We start from the raw sequence: 24,866 nt of genomic DNA, 5'->3' as shown, positions 1-24,866 counted from the left end.
CTTTTCAAATGCTGTATGTTAATTGATTGTTGGTTTTGTTGATAATTTTTTATTTTCTTTATTTTTTAAGCATTTTTTTTTATTGTGATTGTGTTTCATAATTTATTAAACTTTCTAACATTTCATTGTCAGAAATTTCATAATTATCATTGAATATACATTGTAGTCTCTGAGGGTGTAAAATGTCCTCATTTTCAAGGAGGTTATCTACTGCTTGTACACATTGCAGTAGTTCTTTGTCTAAAGTTTCATCGAAAAATTCAATATCATTTTCATCATTGATTTCTTGGCTGCTCTCTTGCAGGACAATTTGAAATTCAACTTTCTGTTCGCCTTCCATTTTGCCTGAAATTTAGATTAAAAAAATATATATTAGTAGAGATAGGGCACTGTTGGGATTAATTTTGGGCAGTGTATAGTATCAGAGTGGAAGTAGGAATATAAAAAAGTGTATGTGATTTAACGTAAGTAAATTCATAATTATACAAGAGAAGCCTAACTCCAGAAAAAGTTTACCATATTAACTTATAGTGCACAATATACTTCAGTTTTAAAAATAAAAACTTACCTTTAGAAAGAAGTTGAAGGAATTAGTGAAAATCCTATTGAAATGTACACCAAGAAGTAGTAGTCAAAATGGCTGTGTTTTCTTCTCTTCCTTTATATATATTCAGGTACATAACCAATCAAATGTCAGGTAAAAAAAGTAGAAAATGAAAGTAACATTTTAATTGGTTGTCAATTCCAACACTTCAGATGTGTTTTGTGAAGTAATTTACCTCACGGTATTTAGAGAGGTCTACAGGCTAAATGGCTAAATGGAATTCCAATCAAATTTGTGAAAATGGTAGGGATTGGTATGTAGTATGAGCTAGTCTATATTTGGTGAAATTGTCTCCAGTGGCTTTTCTGTGAACTACTTTCCCACCTTTTTTGATGGTGCGCTTCCCAGGGAGCGACCCGGTACGCGAACCGTTGAGCGCCCCGGTTCGCGAACCTTAAGCGTAACGGGAGTCCACCATTTTGTGTTTCGGTCGAATTAAGATACAAGATGGAGGGCAAATAATGTTCAGAATGGGTAGAAGGGGGCACGGTAGACTTATCTTGACCCCCTAGGTTTTGTGAGGGTGGCTGAGGAGGCCTATATGTGCGAAAAAAAACCATTTTTTTTAAAAATTTCGCGAGGTTAGCTCCCGGTTCGCGTACCGGGTAGCGCCCCAGGGAGCGTACTTTGTTGAAAATTAGTGAAAATGTTAGAGTAAAATAATAATTGTGAGTGATCAGATGTAGGGTAGCTCTGAGAAGAGCTTTTGGGTTTATGGTACATTTAGGTACTTATAAGTAGGTACCAATGCACATTCTTAAATTCAGAGTGAAAATTCTGTTGCCCTCATCTGAGAAGTGAACTCCATCTCCTCTGTAGATATCTTGCATGTAGTAACGCAAGTTATTGTTGTACAGGGAGCCCATTCCATGGTCTCTCATGTAAGCTGAAACAGATTTGTTTACATGCTTCCTCGACTTCTCAATTTGTGGACAAAATTGGTTTGACCACCTCCATTTCTGTCTTTGGCATATATTTGAATATACCAAGGCAGTCTGAGGAAAAAGTGCCATTAATTGCTCAAAGGTGTCCTTTAAAAGCATTTCCAGACCTACACCAGTCAAAGTGCCCAAGTCATTACCTCCACAGTGCACAATTAACAGGTCAGGTTTGGGCAAATGCATAAAGGTTTTCACCAATGGTATCAATTTGTGACATTTTAATCCTCTGTGGCCAAACCACTTAATTTCCACATCTTGTAAATTGAGGTTAGGTAAATTCCTGTTTTCAGTGTACCTTTGAGCCCAGTGAATATAACTATGTCCAACAATCCAGACAGAAAACATGGTGAGAGAAGGTTCTCCTGCAGTCAGATGAAGTGTGGCAATGAAATGGCAGTTGAAAAAATGAGAGTTTAAAATGAAAAAAACTGTGGAGTTTCTGTGTTCATGAAGCAGTAACAGTGATTGGTGGATTTTGATTGCTGAAAACAGAAAGTTAGGGTGCACGGATGAGTTATTTGAAAGATGTATTTTGAATGGTCAATAAAAAATCATTAAATGAAAGAATGCACTGGATATGCAGGTGCACTGAGAGTTCAGAGTTCAATTGCAACATTGTTGTGTGAACTTGCAAACACCAGAAGTCTTCCAAGAGGTGGTTGCCATGCAGAAAAGGCAGAAAGGGCAGAGGGGGGAAGGGTTTTCATTTGAAAAAAAGTGAGGGAAGAGTTTTGATTGGGTGACATGAGAGATATGTGTGAAGAATTACAGCATTTCTGTGCTTTTGATAGCTGCAGACTCTGGAGTGCATACCTTTTGCTCTGCTGAAGACAAATTGGTGTGTTTCTGAGACTGTTTTCAAACTCAAAGTATTTGCTAAGGTGAGAAAATATTTCTTTAATTTAGATAGAGAATAGTGTGCTTTAAGGAGAAAATTATGAATTATGTGGCGCAAATTGCTTGTAAATATGCTCCCACCTGTGCAAGGAAAATTTAGATTTTTAATGTTTGTGTTACATAGCCATGTTAAAAGTGATACAAACATGCTGCAAAGGCAATTAAAAAACGCTTTTATGTGTCTTAAGGACATTTTAAGTAATTTTCCCATGTGCAGTGTTTTGAAATTATGATTTGAAAATCGTTTTTGGGGAAAAGGAATTGTTTTTAAATTTATGACAAGGACATAATGGTGTATGCTTCTTTATAAGGCAATTGACTGTCCCTGATGTTATTTTTCCCATTTTAATGTAAGACCTTTCTCTGTGGCGCAAATTGCTTGTAAATATGCTCCCACCTGTGCATGGCAAATTTAGATTTTAAATGTTTGTGTTACATAGCCATGTTAAAAGTGACCCAACCATGCTGGAAAGGCAATAAAAAAACACTTTCATGTGTCTTAAGGACATTTTAAGTAATTTCCCTGTGGGCAGTGTTTTCAAATTATGAATTGAAAATCGTTTTTGAGGTAAAGGAATGTTGTTAAAATTTATGTGCGCCATATGCCCCCAAATTTCTTTTTCAGGGGTGCAGCAGGGTGTTATTGAGACACCCCTACACCTTTGGAAAAATTCCTAATTTGCTATGAGCTAATTGCTAATTGCAAATTGCACCTTCTTTCATATGGGCATCCTGGCGCATGGAAATGAATGGGTAATTTGCAATTAGCAATTTGCTCATCGCAAATTTGGAATGGTAAAGAATCGCTTTTTATTCCTTAAAATTCGCTATTTTGGAAATGCAAAATAGTTATATGATACATATGGCGGTTGATGTCTAACAAGATAAGAAGCTTAGGGATACATTTATGATGACTGGCGCAATGAAGTGGACATCACTTACTTCATTGGTAGAGCTTTACATGTATTATGTCCTCTGTATTCTTCATCAAGCGTAACTTTAATCTGCAATCCTGAGTAGGCCTCACCTTAAACAAACCTCTGGATAGGCCACATCTTATCGTCATCCTGAATTAATCATTTAAAATGCTAGGGACAGATTTATGATAGGTGTATGCCTCTTTTGCGCCACTTACAAAACACTGTCCATGGGGAAATGACTTAAAATGTCCTCAAGACACATGAATGTGTTTTTTTAAAGCGTTTGCAATTTTTTTGGGTCACTTTTAACATGGCTATGTGACTCAAACAGTCAAAATCTAAATTCACCATGCACAGGTGGGAGCATATTTACAAGGAATGTGCTCCATGGGGAAAGGTCTTATAATGTAATATGGGAAAAATGACATCAGAGACACTGAAATGCCTTATAGAGAAGCATACACCATTATGTCCTTGTCATAAATTTGCAAACCATTACTTTTCCCCAAAAACGATTTTCAAATCATAATTTGAAAACACTGCACATGTGGAAATGACTTAAAATGTCCTTAATTCAAAATTTGCTATTCCTTATTTTGCGATTGCACTGAAGGATTTGCAAATTTTGCGATTCCTTAAATGCAATGTATCAAACAAAAAATATGTAAAAAATGACATTAAGGATTTGGAAACTACCACCAACTTCTAGTTTGTGGTAATTTGCGAATTCTTTTCAAAAAGCATTTTTTTCCCAAAAAAAAAAGGTGCCATATGACGCCCATACATGCCCTTAGGGCATGTATGTGCGCCATATGCCCCCAAATTTCTTTTTCAGGGGTGCAGCAGGGTGTTCTTGAGATACCCCTGCACCCTTGAAAAAATTCCTATTTTGTGATGAGGTAATTGCTAATCGCAAATTGCAAGCTTCATTCCTATGAGCCTCCTAGCCCATGGAAATGAATGGGTAATTTGCAATTAGCAATTTGCTCATTGCAATTTAGGAATGGTAAAGAATTGCTATTTATTCCTTAAAATTCGCTATTTAGGAAATGCAAAATAGTTTGATGGTACATATGGTGGTTCATCTGTAACAAGATAAGAAGCTTAGGGATACATTTATGATGACTGGCAAAATAAAGTGCAAATCACTTACTTCATTGGTAGGCCTTTACATGTATTATCTCTTCTGTATTCTTCATCAAGCGTAACTTTAATCTGCAATCCTGAGTAGGCCTCACCTTAAACAAACCTCTGGATAGGCCACACCTTATCGTCATCCTGGATTAATCATTTAAAATGCTAGGGACAGATTTATGATAGGTGTATGCCTCTTTTGCGCCACTGTGCGTCACTTTTATGATGCAGAGGCGGTGCAAAAGATTTGCTATGAGGCGACAAAATTACAAATTGATGCTTTTAGGCAGATATGTCATGGTGTAAAAAAAACGTACCACATGAAACCGATGCAGCAGTGATGCAAAAGATGCACCATGTTGCAAGACAGGCCTCACTTGGGGCCATATGTATCAAGCTATTTGGCATTCGCAAAGATCAAAATTCTGCGAATTTCGGCCTTTGCGAATGCTAATTAGACAAATGGTATGTATCAAACAAGTTTGATGCAAAATAAGGAATAGCAAAATTTGCTATTCCTTATTTTGCGATTGCACTGAAGGATTTGCAAATTTTGCGATTACTTAAATGCAATGTATCAAACAAAAAATATGTAAAAAAATGACATTAAGGATTTGGAAACTACCACCAACTTCTAGTTGGTGGTAATTTGTGAATTCTTTTCAAAAAGCTTTTTTTCCAAAAAACAAAAGGTGCCATATGACGCCCATACATGCCCTTAGGGCATGTATGTGCGCCATATGCCCCCAAATTTCTTTTTCAGGGGGTGCAGCAGGGTGTTCTTGAGACACCCCTGCACCCTTGGAAAAATTCCTATTTTGTGATGAGCTAATTGCTAATCGCAAATTGCACCTTCATTCCTATGAGCCTCCTAGCCCATGGAAATGAATGGGTAATTTGCAATTAGCAATTTGCTCATTGCAAATTAGGAATGGTAAAGAATCGCTATTTATTCCTTAAAATTCGCTATTTAGGAAATGCAAAATATTTTGATGGTACATATGGTGGTTCATCTGTAACAAGATAAGAAGCTTAGGGATACATTTATGATGACTGGCAAAATAAAGTGCAAATCACTTACTTCATTGGTAGGCCTTTACATGTATTATCTCTTCTGTATTCTTCATCAAGCGTAACTTTAATCTGCAATCCTGAGTAGGCCTCACCTTAAACAAACCTCTGGATAGGCCACACCTTATCGTCATCCTGGATTAATCATTTAAAATGCTAGGGACAGATTTATGATAGGTGTATGCCTCTTTTGCGCCACTGTGCGTCACTTTTATGATGCAGCGGCGGTGCAAAAGATTTGCTATGAGGCGACAAAATTACAAATTGATGCTTTTAGGCAGATATGTCATGGTGTAAAAAAAACGTACCACATGAAACCGATGCAGCAGTGATGCAAAAGATGCACCATGTTGCAAGACAGGCCTCACTTGGGGCCATATGTATCAAGCTAATTAGCATTCGCAAAGATCAAAATTCTGCGAATTTCGGCCTTTGCGAATGCTAATTAGACAAATGGTATGTATCAAACAAGTTTGATGCAAAATAAGGAATAGCAAAATTTGCTATTCCTTATTTTGCGATTGCACTGAAGGATTTGCAAATTTTGCGATTACTTAAATGCAATGTATCAAACAAAAAATATGTAAAAAAATGACATTAAGGATTTGGAAACTACCACCAACTTCTAGTTGGTGGTAATTTGTGAATTCTTTTCAAAAAGCTTTTTTTCCCAAAAACAAAAGGTGCCATATGACGCCCATACATGCCCTTAGGGCATGTATGTGCGCCATATGCCCCCAAATTTCTTTTTCAGGGGGTGCAGCAGGGTGTTCTTGAGACACCCCTGCACCCTTGGAAAAATTCCTATTTTGTGATGAGCTAATTGCTAATCGCAAATTGCACCTTCATTCCTATGAGCCTCCTAGCCCATGGAAATGAATGGGTAATTTGCAATTAGCAAATTGCTCATTGCAAATTAGGAATGGTAAAGAATTGCTATTTATTCCTTAAAATTCGCTATTTAGGAAATGCAAAATAGTTTGATGGTACATATGGTGGTTCATCTGTAACAAGATAAGAAGCTTAGGGATACATTTATGATGACTGGCGAAATAAAGTGCAAATCACTTACTTCATTGGTAGGCCTTTACATGTATTATCTCCTCTGTATTCTTCATCAAGCGTAACTTTAATCTGCAATCCTGAGTAGGCCTCACCTTAAACAAACCTTTGGGTAGGCCACACCTTATCGTCATCCTGGATTAATCATTTAAAATGCTAGGGACAGATTTATGATAGGTGTATGCCTCTTTTGCGCCACTGTGCGTCACTTTTATGATGCAGCGGCGGTGCAAAAGATTTGCTATGAGGCGACAAAATTACAAATTGATGCATTTAGGCAGATATGTCATGGTGTAAAAAAAACGTACCACATGAAACCGATGCAGCAGTGATGCAAAACATGCACCATGTTGCAAGACAGGCCTCACTTGGGGCCATATGTATCAAGCTAATTAGCATTCGCAAAGATCAAAATTCTGCGAATTTCGGCCTTTGCGAATGTTAATTAGACAAATGGTATGTATCAAACAAGTTTGATGCAAAATAAGGAGTAGCAAAATTTGCTATTCCTTATTTTGCGATTGCACTGAAGCATTTGCAAATTTTGCGATTACTTAAATGCAATGTATCAAACAAAAAATATGTAAAAAATGACATTAAGGATTTGGAAACTATTGTGGTAAATTGGTGGTAATTTGTGAATTCTTTTCAAAAAGCTTTTTTTCAAAAAAACAAAAGGTCCCATATGACGCCAACACATGCCCTTAGGGCATGTATGTGTGCCATATGCCCCCAAATTTCTTTTTCAGGGGTGCAGCAGGGTGTTCTTGAGACACCCCTGCACCCTTGGAAAAATTCCTAATTTGTGATGAACAAATTGCTAATCGCAAATTAAACCTTCATTCCTATGAGGCTCCTAGCCCATGGAAATGAATGGGTAACTTGCAATTAGCAATTTGCTCATTGCAAATTAGGAATGGTAAAGAATTGCTATTTATTCCTTAAAATTCGCGATTTAGGAAATGCAAAATAGTTTGATGGTACATATGGCGGTTCATCTGTAACAAGATAAGAAGATTAGGGATAGATTTATGATGACTGGTGCATCACCAGGGATGTGTCAGTCATCCTGCGCCGCTGTTCCGCCACCCATGGTGTGCTGCATTTACAATGCGGGGCATCATGGGGCAAAAATGGCACAGATGCGTGATGTATCTGTGCTGTAAAGGTAGTGATTGCTGGAGTTGTATCGCAAGTGCGATGCAGCTCAAGCAAGGCTCAGGGGTGCCCCATCTCCACAATGTTGCGTCAAGACCTATGCCTGCTTAAAGCAGGCGCAGGGTTTTGACGCAGCTTTCTCCTATCTGATTGTAAATACGGCACACCATGGGTGGCAGAGCAGCGGTGCACGTTAACTGGTGCATGCCTGGGGATGTGCCATTTAACATAAATCTGCCCCTTTACATTTAAGTATGTGCAGGACACACAGAGTCGGTGAGGCTTATCCAAGGTTAAGAAGAGATGAGTCCTGTTCACTGAAAAATTAGACATAGTCTTCACCTGATCAGCATTGCTGGACATGGCTAAATAATAGCTGCAAAATATTACTCTTGTTAAACAATTTTACTATTATAATCTCTGAGATTTGTCTCTTACTCTGCAACATCTCATTGTTGTTATCTTTCTTTAAAGATAAAGACAACATCAACATGAGTGACAATCTGCAATCAGTTGATTTTGACCTCATCATTGAACTTGTAATTGAAACATCAGTGGATGTTGATCCATTGGATGATTTAAATCCTGAGGATGAAGAAGAGCGTGATGAGGATGCAGATTTGTCCGAATTATATGACATAGGGTGGGAAGCTGACCTGCTTGAGCCTATGGAAATATAAACATTTATTTTTAAAATGTATAATTAATGAAAAGTAAAAATGTAAACCGTTTAATTTAAAAATAAAGACACCTTCAAAAACAGGTTATGTGTAGTGTCTTCAATAAAATATTAAAATATGCTCATAAAATTAGATCAGATTCACATATAAAATAGCACAGGTAACATAAATATAAATGTCATTTCTTTTCTGCTATTTCTGTATTGTAAATTTGCCAAGGACTAAAAAATCTTCTATTTAAAATGTCAAGTAGTGTGTTAAGTTTTTGATCATTGTTATTGATTTACTGTTTGGTAATAATGGTTAATAACATTTTTTATTATATTTTACCACAGATTCAACTGCAGATCATTTCAAGATTTCACCATGCCAACAATAGAAAGACAGAGAAAGGCTGCAAAACGTCAAAGACAGCAGGTGAAACAAAATAAGCAGCAGTCCTCTAACAAAAATATTTGTCAAATCACGAAGAAAGCACCGGGTAAGAGCACAAAATATTTCATAAGAAATATGTGTAGTAAAAAAAATATTACTACAGAAAATGTTTCAGTCCATAAAAAGAGAAGCAAATCAAATGGAAAGGAAAGGCCAATCAAAAATGTTACTGCTAGAGCAAGAGATAAGTCTGTGCATGATAGTAGAAGGAAACAACAGTTTAGGGACATTCGTAAACGAATGTTCCGCAACAGGATAATTGGCAATTTGTTAAAAAATATTAAGAAAGGTCAACAGAAACTGGTTTTTTATAAGAGAAAAAAAAAAGTTGAGAAAGTTATTGATCAGGCATTTGAAATTAAACGTAAGTTATTTATTTTGATAATCAATAGAATTAGGAAGCTAAACAAGGCAATTTATGATTTCAAAAGAAATAGTAGATGGAAGAGAATAGTTAATCGTAGTAATTTTTGTGAAGTTTTTTCTGGAGAATGGATGCATAGTTCAAGCTGTGAGGCATTTTTTAATGAGGAGAGTTATTTCCAGGATAATGATTTGGTGCATGCAGTTGACACCAGTGGTCGTGCTTATGAAGTGAAAGATGGTTGTCCAGTTGAAAAAGAAAAACTTGTGACAACAGAGACAGAAGAGGTGTTAGGTAATGAGGTTTTAGGAAGACGTGCTAAGGGTCCTGTGTACACCTGGAAGTGTAGTAGTATTTGCAGTGTGCGACAGGATTCCATCAATTTGCTTTGTGATTTTGTACGGTCATTTAATAAGAAAAGTTTGAAGCAGAAAATAAGGTTGTTGCAAGAATTAGATCCTTGCAGAGTGAGAGAAGTGACAGGTTTGCATGGTCATTCACTGGCTTGTCTTTCCAGGAGAGTATGCCAGAGTGTTTTTCATCATTTCAGGATGCTAGCAGTGCATCATAATAAAGTGAGGAAATTAGTTAGAATGTTGTATTATGCTAAGAGTCCAGCAAATATGCTTAAACAATTATGCGCTGCTCTTTTGCATGGTTCTGAAATAGATGTGAAGAACATATGTGAAGAAATTGAGTTTTGTTACTTTGGAAGTAAAGAGGAGAATGTTGAAATTGACCCAGAAGAAGAGGGTAATGTGGAAGATAGTGTACAGGTTTCCAGTACAGATAATTTCCAGAGGGAAAATGCGACGTTTCAGGTGAAATCAAGTGAGAGGCCTAATTTCACTTGTGTGTGTTGTCGACGCACTTATTATAAGAATCAGACTAAGTTAGTGGATTTATATGCAAAAAGTGAAAGGGAAAATAATAGTGAATGGAAGGATTTTGCAACATACTTGATGGTAGAAAATTGTTTTGATTTGGGATTTGATCAACGTGTGTGTACTTATTGTTGTTGCAAATTAAATCAAAACCAGATGCCTGCTAGAGCAGTTCATAATAATCTGGAATTGGTTGAGATTCCTTCTGAATTGAAGGATTTAAATACTTATGAATCTATTTTGATTCAAAGTATCCATCCCTTTCAGGCTATTGTAAGAATGGAGCCAAAGACAGGGAAATTGCCTCCATCAGATTTACAGAGAGGATTAAAGGGAAGAGTTGTTTATTTGCCTCTAGATTTGAAGAAAAACATTAACACAATTGGAGTAGAAAAAGTGGAAGAGGAACCTCTGGTTATCTTAGTTAATGGGGTTCCGACAAAGAATAAGAAAATATGGCAAGATTTAGTAGATGTTAGGAAAGTTAAAAAGGCAACATTGTATTTGAAAAAAAATAATAAATACTATAAGAATGTATATGTTGCAGAAGAGGAAGTAAGTGAGGAAGAGGATAGCGATTTGTGTGCTGGTCAAATTGAGAAAGTAGAACCCTCTACTAGTGAAGAAATATATGAACATTATAGTGTTCATCCTTTGCATTCCAAGGAAGTCATGGGGAATGCTATTGAGTTGTTTCAAATGAAACAAGCCAAAGGGAGTCCCATTAGTGTTTGGGAGGAAAGTGTGGAAGCTCGGTGTTTCCCACAGCTTTTTCCAACAGGTCAGGGAGGAAGATATGATGAGCGACCTCATCAAATTCCTGCTTCTGAATACCGGACTTTGCGATTGTATGCAGGAGATGCTAGGTTTCGACAATGCATTCCCTATTTGTTTCATCTCCTGTTTGAAAGCGATCTGTCTGGACTGTCATATGCAGTGAACCACATCTTGAAAAGTGGTATACACATGCAAAACATCTCGGCAAGTGACTTTATGGATAAAGTCAATGTCCAAGACAGTATTTTGGATTCTCACCTGATTAATCTCATGGCGTGTCAGCGTGGTACAAATGAGTACTGGTACCATCGTCATGGTGATTTAAAATGTATGCTGAGGAACTTAGGTACTCCCACATGGTTCCTCACTCTGAGCTGTGCCGAGTATGGCTGGGAAGACTTACTTGAATTTCTACGAGAGGCAAATGCTAACGTAGATAACATCGAATTCAAGACACCCGGAGAACGGTGCTCTTTGGATCCAGTCAATGTATGTAGGTACTTCAATCATAGATTTGAAACTATGATGTCTTTCATCATGAATAAGAAGAATCCACCTCTTGGAGAGGTGTTGGATTTCTTCTGGAGAAAGGAGTACCAAGCAAGAGGTGCTCCTCATATACATATGCTGCTGTGGATCAAGGATGCACCTAAATTTGGAACGGATCCAGAAGACTCAGTGATGAGTTTCATCCAACAGTATTCTACGTGTGCTGTTCCAAACGCAAAGGAGAAGAAAAGCCTAAGAGAAAAAGTTCTGCGTTTCCAAAGCCATCGATGTGGAAAGTACTGCCGTCGTAAATTCCGAAACAAGGACAAGTTCTACACCAAATGTCGTTTCGGCTTTCCACGACCGGTGATTTCTAAAGGAAGAGTAAACAGTTTGATGTCTTCGCTGCGACATAATGTCATGAAGAAATCACCTAAAAACACATACAATTTGAAGAGGAACGAAGAGTCCAAGTACATCAACGACTACAACCCGGTGATTTTGTCCATGTGGAATGCTAACATGGATATACAGTTTGTGGCTGATAACTGTATGGCTGTGGCTTGGTATGTGACGTCTTACATCACCAAAAAAGAGTAGACAGAATTGAAGGATATGTGGGAGGACATTTCCCATGAAAAGAGCCTCAGCAAGAAGTTGTACAGTTTCAGTCTGAAGATGTTGTCGCATCGAGAAATTGGAGCTTACGAATGCTCTGACCGGTTGTCTTCAGCAAGTCTCTATGCCAAGTCCAGGAGTATCGTTTGGGCGAGTCTTGGTCTTGCTGCAACGCGTAATCGAGTTCTGAAACCTGTGCGGGGAAATTGAGTATTTGGCGGAAAAGGAGCCAAACAGTACCGACATTTTGAAGACCAACATGTTGGATACATATTATCCAAATAGAAGCAGTCACCTCGACAATGTTTGTCTGTATGAGGTTCTTCAAAATTACATATTCAAGAGGAGCATCAAAGAAGATACTGAGAAAGGAGTGTATGCTGTAATAGGAAGTGAGGGATGTCTGGTCAAGCAAAGAAAATGCCACTTGGTAAACCATCGAAAATTGAGTGGCGAATCTCCTGAAAAAAAGGAGTTTTTCTATTTAGCACTTTTGCAACTTTTCAAGCCTTGGCGTGCAGAAGAGGAACTGCTTGGAGATTTCCTCTGTTACGAAGACTCTTTCAATGCCGCCAAGGAGACCATAGAATGTCCTGCTTTTCCCAAATATGTAGAAATGTTGAATGCGGAAATTGAGCAGGAAGCAACGATTGCAGCCGAGATTGCCAGAGACAGTTCTCAGGACAGTCAGAGTTCTGCTTCATTGAGTCAGGATCCACTAGGAGGACCTGTTATCGAAAATGAAGCTGCCACTGCCATGAATGAAGTGGAAAGAGCCATGGCACATGCTCAGGAGGATGCGGTTAACTTAGAAGAGTTGGAAAGACAACTCAACGTTGAGCAGAGGAAAATATATGACGAAGTTACCATGCAAATTGATCATGGATTAAGTCATGACAAGAAAGAGTGCTCATGTACGTCGTTGAAGCCTGTCCGACTGTACGTGAGTGGAGAAGCGGGAACTGGAAAAAGTTTCCTCATTAAAGCAATTTCATGCTATTTGCAGGAAAGGACAGAGTCATCGCTGTCTTGTGTTGTCACCGCTCCAACTGGACTGGCAGCACATAACATTAAAGGGATTACTTTACATCGTTTACTGATGCTGCCAGTGGAGCATGACAACAAATTACAATATCACAAGCTATCTGGAGATGCTTGTTTTGAAGTTTCAAGAATCTTGAGGAAAATGAAACTTCTTATCATTGACGAAGTAAGCATGGTTTCCAATGTCATGCTTGCCTTTGTGCATTTGAGAATGCAAGAAGTTCTCAAAACAGAGTATGATGTGTTATTTGGTGGCAAACACATCATTGTTTTCGGAGATCTTCTGCAGCTGACACCAGTGAAAGTGCAACCTGTGTTCAAAATGCTCACGCATGAAGATACCAGGAAGTGCCTAGGCAGCATTGGCAACGTCAATATATGGTTCAACTTCAATTATGCTGAACTGCATGAAAATATGCGTCAGGCGAAGGATGAAGTTTACAAGACTATTCTACAAGATGTTAGAATTGGAAAAGTGACCGAGCATGGGAAAGAAGCTTTACATGCACGATTACTGTCAAATTTATATCCAGAACAAGATGTTGTGCCTGAGAATATTTTTCAGAAAATTACTGATAAGAAATCTGGAATATGTTTGATGCCAACTCTTGCAGAATGTGCCAAATTCAACAACAAAATGTTGCATTTAGAAAAGCAAGAGATTGTGAAACTGGAAGCTATTGACAGAGTAGAGCATATGGGATCAACAATTATTTTGTCTGAGAATCTGAAAACAAAATTGGATTCATTAGAGAAGAGTATATCTAAAACTGCAGGTTTTGAAAAGACTCTGAATGTGTGCTTGAACTGCCGTATAATTTTAAGAAGGAATTTACATGTTGAAAGAGGTCTGGTAAATGGATCAATGGGTAATGTTGTTGATTTTGTAAAATACAGAAATAGAGATGGAATTGAATTTTAAAAAATTAAATTTGATGGCATTGAGGAAGTACAGCTAATTGGTCGTTGCTCTGCTAGATTTTTGCTTGTAAAAGACTTATATGTTCGCCGTAAGCAGTTTCCTGTTTGCTTGGCATATGCGGTGACAATCCATAAATCGCAAGGTTTAAGTGTAGACTGTGCATTGGTGAATATTGGCAGTTCTGTGTTCAAGGAGGGTATGGCATACGTGGCATTGTCACGAGTTAGAACTTTATCGGGATTGTACTTGATTGAGTGTGATGTCACAAACATTTGTGCGGATCTAGATTGTGTTAAGGAATACAATAGGTTAAGAAGAGAGTATGCGTCACATTTGCCTCAGTATCCTTTGTTTGAGAAACGTGTGGTAGGCCGGAAACGAAGAAATGTGACCAATACTGGGGAGGTTGTAGCAAAAAGACGAAAAGTCGATGAACCTAAAATTACAAGCAGAAACAAAAAGGATTCTGTTGAAGATGTTGTTGGTTTTCAATTTGAAAACAGTTCTGGTGTCAACTGCTATGCTAATGTAGTGGTTAATGTTTTGTTTTCTCTAGAAAATGTAAAAGAAGAGATTGTGGTCAATTCTGATCAAAGATTTTGCAGTTTGTTAAATTCTGTGTTAGAGAAATGTAGCACTGATAGAAGAAACATAGAAAGTGTGTCTGAAATTCGAAATCTGTTAGACAGATGTTCAGGCCAAACACAATTCTCTCAAAATATTCAGCAAGATTGTCAGGAGTTTTTAATGTATATGCTTGATGTATTGCATGCTGAAGGTGTAGATGTAGATCAGCTGTTTGGGCTTTCTTATCAATGGCAGCATGACTGCGAGAACTGTATGGTATCAAGTACTACTAGTGTAGACTCAGAAAGATTTATATATTTAACTTTGCCAGACAGTAAATCAGTCTCCTTTAATAAGCTAGTAAAAGCAGCTGATCACAACATGGAGTGTAGCCAATGTAAATCTGAAATGATGTCCACATTATTTATACGAACATATGGCCAGTATGTCATTTTAATGTTCCAACGATGTAGGCCTGATGGAACAAAATTGACAACTTTAATTAAAAATTTTGTAGCTTCGCAGTTGTCAATATCAGGAAGGACTTTTGTAACTGCAGCAATTATATATCATGACGGCCCTTCAATAACATCAGGACATTATACAGCTTATTTAAAGTGTAGAAATGGCTGGTCATTCTGCAATGATTCTGTTTTAATTTTCAAAAAAAAATTGCCATATGACCTTAAAAACTCTTACCTGGTGTTTTTAAAACCAAAATTTTAGGGAAAGAATCTCGGGATGTGCTCTGAGGAATTTCAAGAAGTTCTCATGGCTCCTACACTATTTGGCCTTGAGGATAAGTGTAGTACAGAGACATAACTTTTTACCATAACACTGGAAGTCATGGAGAAATACATGCACTTTGAATGAGTTCAGAAAAACTATTTCTTTTTATAAGCTAATTGAAGCAGCCAATCAAAACATAGAGTAGAGGGAATGTAAGTCTGCAACGCTGTCTACTGTTTTACATTGCTTTGTGATTGAAAGTGATGTAGAGAATTAAATAATTGTAGTAGTCATAGAGTTAGTGTAAGTCTGCTTCATAGTAAGCAGTATCAGTGTCATAGGAAATGTAGAACATGACTGAGCAAGAAGGGGAAGATATTACTATTCCAGGATTGTGAAAATGATCTTCAACATTTTAATTCTGAAAGTTGGGGAAATGCCAAATGACGGGATTGGCTTACAAGAAATCCAAGAGTTATAAATGGGTCTGACAAGATTTGGCCTTGTGGAAACTTGTGGTAGAGAGCAAGAAGTCATTTATTGCATGTAACATGTTTTTAAAAACGATGGAGATTTTCTTTCAGAAAGTGGCGGGCTGAAAGTAATAACAGCACAAAAGAGTGTAAGCTGTTCATAGGACATCCTTTGACGTCATGGAAAGTAAGTTAACTTTAAGGAGTTCTGAATTCTGATTTCTTATGTTGTATGGGTTTTTTAAACACAATCATTTTGATTGTGGGTTTTTTTCCCCGCTGTTATATGATGAATACCTTCAAGTCACTGTTTTTAGTGAATTTTGATACATTCTGAGAACAGCAAAAATAAACCATTTAACATGTATAATTAATTCTGTACTGTTTGCATTTATGATGTATATGTAGAACTGTGTAGGAGGCATGGAGAAGGTGAGGCTTCTGTAAGTGTCAAAGTTGTTGCATGCAGTGCTGCACTTCTGCGTATTCTTTCATATGCTAGACTACATCTGCACAATGAGATACCTAGGCAAAGGAAACACAAGTGATGTGATTGTGAAATGAGCAAAATAAATTGCACGTATTTCAATTACATCACCTGTGTTTCCTATCATTACGAATCACATTGTGCAGATCAAGTTTAGGTCTGTCCAGGGAAACATAGGAGGTTTGGACTTTGTTCAAGAGTGCAGTGGACATGACTCACTTCATTGGTAGACCTTCACATGTATTATGTCCTCTATTCTCTTCAACAACTCGAAATTTCATCTGCAACCCTGAGTAGGCCTCACCTCAAACAAACCTCTGGATAGGACACATCTTATTGGCATCCTGAAGCAATTATTTAAAATTTTAGTGTCTTGCGACACTTTTCTGAGACAACAGCAATGCAAAAGATGCACCATGTTTTAAGATAGGCCTCACTTCATCTGCATCAAGATACTGTTAGTTTAAAATGTATATCTTTAGGACTGTGTAGGGGGCCTGGAGAAGCAGAAGCTTCTGTAAGTGTCAAAGTTGTTGAAAAACTGTTTGTCCTTCAATCTTTTCCCTTGTCTTTTCTAATTTTTAAATACATTTTTTAATATTTTTCAAATGTTTGTTCTCTCTTTCACAGATTGAAAGTATAAAAACAAAAAGTGAGTAATTTAACGACAATTATAAGGTAAATGCTTTGTACTCTTTTCGTTACATTTCTATCACATTCACCTACTATTAGTTCCACTGCTTCATTTCTTTAACCCTCAGTTTCCTGCCTTTGCTACTTCCCTCATTCCTTTCTCTATTACCTACTTACTCAACTCCTTCCACTCTTTTTCTCAGTCCCTCTCTTCTCATAGTTCCTCACTCTTGTTCACTCACTCCGTCTCTATTACTCTTAGTGTCTTTGACTGATCACTCTATCACTACTTGTTCATAATGCTTTCTCTGTGTAGTTGAAGCACACTAAGGGGCATATTATGAATACAGCCAATAAAATTATTGCTCTTTTTATTGGCAGAAAACTGGTGCAAAAGTGGTTTTAGCAGCAGTTTTCTGCCGCAAAAGCAGCTTTAGCGACACATTTCTGCCAATAAAAGCTGCAAAACTTTTATTGCCTATGTTGATGATATGGCTCTATGTTACTTACATTTCTTTGCTGTTTCAATTAATCTTTTTCTGTTATTTTTTGTTTTCTGTTTTCTATTTTTTCTCTCTGTTATTCCTCATGTTTTAATCTTATTTTGAACATTCACTCACATTCTCCAAGAAACTCTTCTTTGTTAATGTTATACTGTCTTTTTTTTTCTTTCACTTCGTTATCTATTTTGTTTTTCACAATTATACCCTCTTCCGTCTTTTCTTCGGTAAATAGATCTATTAAACAGTATCTCTTCTTTACTCCCTATAGCTGTCTTTCTTTTAACATCACTCTCTGTTTACTTTCCTTATACTTACTCTTTTTTTTTTTTTTTAATTTTTGGGTTAGCTCCCGGTCCGCGTACCGGGAAGCTAACCCGGGAGCGAACCAAAAGAAATAGAGCTTGCCAGAGTGCTAAACATTCTAGCAATTTTTTTTGAAAGGGAAGGTAGTTCTGAAAATAACTTTTTTTTTTATATTTTTGTTGTTTTATATTTTTTTTTTATTTTTTGAACATTTTTTGTTTTTTTTGTTTTTTTTGAACGATTTTATATTTTTTGGGGGTTTTTTTGGGGGGGGGGAAACAACAAAAAACAGGCGTTGAAAAGGGCTAAACAGGAGCAAAAAAAAAATTACTGGGGGCGGTTAGGGCAATCATGGTGTTCATACGCCAGGTTTATAGCATTGATGCTCATGTTGCCACACGCTAACAACGCACGACAGTGCATACAAGAGTGTATCATGTGGCCAACATTTTCTTGTATATTTGGCACAGTTTCCCGTGCCTCTTCTGGTGTTAATGAAATTGGTAATCTTGGTCTGGCCACAGGAGTTGGTCTTGGATTGTCCTGCATATCCCTTATTTCCGCCCGGCTGTAATTTAGTGGATGCTTCCTTGTCATGTGCCTGTGCATTGTGTGATTTCCGTAACTATATTTCTTGTCCCTCTTGATAATTGTTCTTTGCATATGCGGCAGGTGACATACCTCGCATTGACTTTTTTTTTGGCCACGAGGGATCGAATAAAACTGCCAGATGAAACTGGCTTTCTTTCTGGAAACCCAGGGCACCTCTTCTAAGAACTGTGGTTCTTCTCCCTCCTCATCCATTTCTTCATCTTCCTCCTCAGTGTTGGTAATGACCTGGGGAGGTGGTCCTCTCTTCCCATGAGGAGGTGGAGGTGGTGGTGGGGGTCCACCAGCTGAAGGTACCAATGAAGCCATTTCTCATATAGTAGTAAAGGTCTTCCTCTCACAATGATGAAAGTCAGAGTGAGGAAAGAAGGAGGGGTTTTCATCATTTGGGAAAAACAATACTTCTCAACCAATGAAAAGTGTTATTTTTAGGTCACCTGACCTAGCCTTACATCATTATGAAACCAAAAGTGAAATGAACCAATGAAAAGTGTTATTAACAAGTCACATGACCTGTTATGCTCACGTTACGCGCTCCGGTCCGCGCCCCGGATAGCTTCCGGGTCGCTGCGCTTCGCGCCTCGGTCCGCGCCCCGGGGCACTTCCGGGTGCGCTAACGCGGTACGTCACAAGACGCATTACGCGGCAACGCGATACGTCGCGTTTTCGCGCCGCGGATCGCTTCCGGGGAGCTGCGTTTCGCGCCTCGGTCCGCGCCCCGGGGCACTTCCGGGTGCGCTAACGCAGTACGTCATAAGACGCATTACGCGGCAACGCGATACCGTCACTATGTTGATTTCTTACCGGTTCGCGGACCGGGTCGCGGCATTAAATTGAGCTAACGGGAAGCTTCCCGGTTCGCGGACCGGGAGCGAAACAAAAAAAATATTAAAAAAAAATTATTAATAAACATATAAAATATATTTTTGGATTTAAAGAAGAATACATTTTACAGCTATAGATATTAGCTTTTAAAAAACCAATGAAATTCACTGAAAAAACCATAGGTTATAGACCATATATAGTTAGGAATTAGCATTTACAAAACCTTGAAAATTCACTGAAAAAACCATAGGTTATACACCATATATAGTTAGGAATTAGCATTTAAAAAACCTTATTTTACTCACACAAAACCATTGAAATTCCATATATAGTTAGTTCTACTAACTATATATCGCGCACCCGCAATCCACTGCTGATCATGTCACATATTACATCATTCATGACATGGTCAGTGACATCACTGATGACATCACTGATGACATCTCAAATGACATCACTGATGACATCACTGATGACATCTCAAATGACATCACTGATGACATCACTGATGACATCTCAAATAACATCACTGATGACATCTCAAATGACATCACTGATGACATCACTGATGACATCTCAAATGACATCATTGATGACATCACTAATGACATCACTGATGACATCACTGATAACATCTCAAATGACATCTCAAATGACATCACTGATGACATCTCATTTGACATTACTGATCACATCACTGATGACATCATTCATGTGATAATACGATGAACCTCTTCAGACTCTAATATAACCTTAGATACACTCAGTGTAAACACAGACTCGCAGATTGTCACTCATCCATGAAGTTACACACACACCTAGTCAGTCATGCAAACAATCAATCACACCTCCATTTCCTTAACTATACAGTTAAACACACCTTACTTATTCAAACATATACTAAAACATATTTACTCACTTATACAATCCTGGATACAAGTTCACAATGATCCATACAGCCACTCACACATTCACTGGCTCTTATGCACAGTTATTTATATATGTCAACTCTCACATGTACTGTATTTTACATATGTACTTACTTTGACATGTAGCACTGAGATATCTATTCACTCACCAATACAGTCATGCACACAGTCAACCACCCATACAGCTGTTTCCACATGCACTTTTGAACCCATACATCTATGCAGAGAGTCATACACCTCCCAGCCACCCATACACACTCTCAGTCTCCCATACAAATACTTGGGCAACCAATCAATAACCCATATAGTTAATCATATAGCTACTGATCAACACATGCAGCAGTTTACAGAACAACAGACATAATGATGCACAAATTAAGACAGTTTAGTCACTAACCCATGCACTCAGTGAGACACATTTAATCACTCACTCATACAGTCAGTCATGCACCTACTAAATCCTTTGTTCAGACACTTCTACATCCACTCATTCTTCAATATGTAAGACATATTTTAACTTTACAGAAACATACAGTCACTGGATGTTGTCATCAGTGATGTCATCAGTGATGTCATTTGAGATGTCATCAGTGATGTCATCAGTGATGTCACTGACCATGTCATGAATGATGTAATATGTGACATGATCAGCAGTGGATTGCGGGTGCGCGATATATAGTTAGTACAACTAACTATATATGGAATTTCAATGGTTTTGTGTGAGTAAAATAAGGTTTTTTAAATGCTAATTCCTAACTATATATGGTGTATAACCTATGGTTTTTTCAGTGAATTTTCAAGGTTTTGTAAATGCTAATTCCTAACTATATATGGTCTATAACCTATGGTTTTTTCAGTGAATATATATATATATATATATATATATATATATATATATATATATCCATTATAGATCAATTCTAATGTGTGCACTTCCCTGCGCCGAATTGAAGACAGACCTCTGTTAGTTCTCAAAAGTTTTATTGCACTTTCACAGTTGCTGTGACATGGGTCCCTTGCTCCCTTGCTCACTGTACCACTGGATTGAAGCTAGTCTGGCTGATGAGAGTGGTTACCCCGAAACCGGTCCCAGGTTTCTTGTTTCTGGTCCAGGGAGGACCAGGCTTAGCAGTTTGGGCTGGACTGTTCCCATGAGGAACAGGGTCTAGACTGATTTGCATATGGCTGGGTCCAAACTGGGGTGGCGTAGTGAGCAAAAGAATGATGGACTTCACCCAGATCTCTTGACTGGGGGTGAAGGTTTGATTCATTCAGCATTCTGTCCATCATTTGTTGCCACAGTGAATAAAATGAGGCAGCAGGGGGGCTCTTTGAGTTCGCGTTAGTCCCTGGCTGTTTACATCAAAGCAGTGATTGGCCTCTGAACACAAACATCTCTGCACCAATCCCAGCTCATCCGAATCATCCACACTTGGGGCCTCTTTTATGAGGCCTTGCGTCAGTTTTGCGCTTCCGATGCGTCACTTTTTGTGACGCATAGGCGGCAAAAACATGCCTCCGGTTGCGCACTATTTACAAAGTGACGCATCTAAGCAGATGCGTCACTTTGTTAACCCATGCGCTACATCAAACCTGCATCAGGTATAATGTATGCAGGGGCTGCGTTCCCCGGCAAAAAGCCTCGTAGAAGTGATGCAGTGAAATCAATGGCATTTCACTGCGTCACTTGCGCCTGCCTCACAGCAGGCGAAAGACTGACGCAGGCCCTTTCACATGGGGCTTGCCCCATGTGAAAGGACGCATTGCTGGAGTTGCATCCCTTTTGGAGTTACAGATACGTCAGAAATACTGACGTATCTGTAACTCCTTTCGACATGATGCGTCATACATTAAATATGATCATCAGGTATGTCGCAAGGAGTGCGCACTGAGAAGTGATGCATCACTGCTTTCAAGCAGCAATGCGTCATTTCTCATAAATGAGGCCCTTGGTTCCTTTTCACTGGTGTCATGTTATCGGTTTTCAGTGGGGGGATAGTGGGAGGGGTGCTGGGGTGTGGCAACAATGAATGAGAGGGAGATGGGAGAACATTTTGGAAGGGCAGATGAAGCTTTTTTAAACAGCGCCTAATGTATGTTAAAAAATTACTGAAAGCACTTTAAACATACTCACTGCAGCCAATTGAGAAGGACACTGCTGCTCACATGACCTTAATGGAGACAGTTCCATGTGCTATTCTGAACATTAGCGCCCAGTTCACCCAAGCCGAAAGCCGGCCCTGCCCAGACGTCCATACGAGCACGTTCTTCCCTTTCCGTTTGCAAACATCCTTTTAAATGTTTATCTATTTCTGAAACTAAAATGCACCTGTTCCGACTAGCAAACAAGCGCAACGTTTAGTCTGTCTCCTTCCTGGTAACGTAACCAGCAAATTATATTTAAGTAGAATCTACCTTTCCCCAGCTGTTTTATGTGTGTCTTCCACCTTCACGTCGATCACACCGGACCGGGCTCTTTCCTACAATTTATTCATTGTAAATCATAGGTTGAATCAATTGCATTTGAAGATTTCAGATGGAACCCATTGCTCTGAATGGCGGGATAGCCTTGGCACGCAGACCGGCCAGGCCTGTGGAAGGAAGACGCATGGGAACTACCCAGGGAGCTGGAACGCTTTCCCCATTTTGCAAACACCATTTGCTCTGCGCGCCCATTTATTAGAACGTGGATTGCTCCTCCGCTCCATGTTGCGTAGCGGGATAAAGATCCATTCATCTACAGCAACATTGCTCAGCGCAGTTCAAGCACTCCTCTAGGAAAGAAAACTAAAATAAATCTTCCATTGGGCTGTTGCTAGAGCTCAGCAGGAGCTCGCATCGAAATTGAAAATAACGAGAATGGAAACCAGGTTTGCGGTTTAAATGTGCATGCAGGCAATACGGGATGACTGGGGATTTACGGGATTACAGCAAAGAGTAGACATCTGACAGTCTTAGGCTAATAAAGGAAATGCTCAGGAAAATAGCGTTCGTCATACCATATGATCATCTGTTATGGGAGGCCCTATGGGGCTGAATCATGATGTTTTCTCCAGGCGCTGGAAATAGTCATCGTTCACGGATGTGTAAAGAATGCAAGAAACTTAAATGTTCTTAAACTGGCAGAGTGATAGGTTGCATGTGTTCGATGTTGAACACATGAGTGTAAATTACATATTAGCAACCACTTTTAGGCTTCTGTGTCTTCTGATATGTTGTTCCAAAACGTTGTCAGCACAATGCAGAAAGGGTAAAGATGCATCCAGCCGTAAATTTCTTTTGATTCGCACACACCTTTGTCACATTTTTTTGCACTTATCGAAATACCTAAGTTATATCTGATTGACCGGATGTAAATGGTGGAGGAAGTGTGAGAAAATGTACTGCTATTTGCAGTTTTCATCAGGAGCATGTAGGAAGGAGAGAAAATTATTTCAAAATATTTGCAATTGTGGAACAATAGCAAGCCAGAACAAAAACGTGGTTTTCCATATATTTGTTTTAATGCATGCGGGCTTTTTGATTTATGATGTAATCTTGGTCTCACTTGTGGCTACTGGACATGGGTATTGTAACTGTGACCGCCAATTCATGGCACTCATTCATAATCTATTTAGGCACCTTTGTGTCCTATGGCATATTCAACTCTCATCTATGGAACGGATGAATGGATACACAGAGCAAATGGTGTTTGCAAAATGGAGAACGCGTGCCAGCTCCCTAGGTAGTTCCCATGTGTCTTCCATGGAACCTAAGCCTGACCAGTCGTCTATGGAACCTAAGCACCTATGGATCTTGAACAATGTCTAATTCCACAACCGTGTAACCACGGTAATTTCCACCCACTCACCTAGCCGAAGCCAACATCATTCATTCTATCCATGTGCATATGTATTAAAACACATTCAAGGACATAAATTAATAGTAGTGAGGGCTGGCAGATGCTGCCCTCTTTCTCATTGCATTATCCATGATTTGGTCCTTTTACATGTTCTCGTAACCTAGAATTCTTAGCAGAGAAATGTCCTTGGTATCTTCTTAATCATTCACTCTGTGTGAGTCTAAGAGCATATGTACAAGGGGTTAACACCGCTGTAACGTAATTTTTTTGACGTAAGAGCAGCTTTTTTATCACCATATTTACAAGTTGCCTCTAACCACAGTTAACGGCATTTTTCCGGCGTAAACGTGAATTTTTAGGATTGCCACTTCTGTTAGTGGGACTTAACGGCAATGAGATGCAAGGCAGGTGTTCCCATGCACACCGAAGATTTCTTCCTTGTAGGGTTCCTGTAATGCTCTCAGGGACGGTTCCCTTTTACTGGTGATTTGGATGTGGTCACGCCCCCCGGCAGCCTCAGAAAAAAAATACAGAGAGAAGTGTCGGTAAATCAACTGGCCTCAGTCTCATCCGAAAGAGAACCCTTCACCGAGATAGGATACACCCTTCGTGGGTTTCTATGGATTGGTTCTGAGGAGATGTCTAAAAGGGGAAGGGTTAAACAAATATAGACTCAAAGTAAGGAGGTATATGAAATGGAGGAATACAGAAGCAGTGAGGCATTGCTACGAGGGACACAAGTGCTCATGAGTGTGGGGAGGCTCACAGCAAGGAATGGCACGTGAAAACAATTGTGCTGGCAATATTTACAGTGCCCCGTCCTCTAAATACCCTCAACTCCCTCTCTTTCTCGTCCCTCCCTCCGAGTCACTTACCGCGTCAGCCGCAACCCTCCAGGATTGCGGGGGCTAACCAGCATCCGCCGGGGGTGTCCACCACTCCAAGGGCCAGAACTCTGCTTACTCCT

The sequence above is a fragment of the Lissotriton helveticus genome, chromosome 9 (genome assembly GCF_964261635.1).
Source record: "Lissotriton helveticus chromosome 9, aLisHel1.1, whole genome shotgun sequence".
In the NCBI taxonomy this organism is placed as follows: domain Eukaryota; kingdom Metazoa; phylum Chordata; class Amphibia; order Caudata; family Salamandridae; genus Lissotriton; species Lissotriton helveticus.
The sequence above is the reverse complement of the archived record's forward strand: the minus strand, read 5'-3'. Positions refer to the sequence as shown.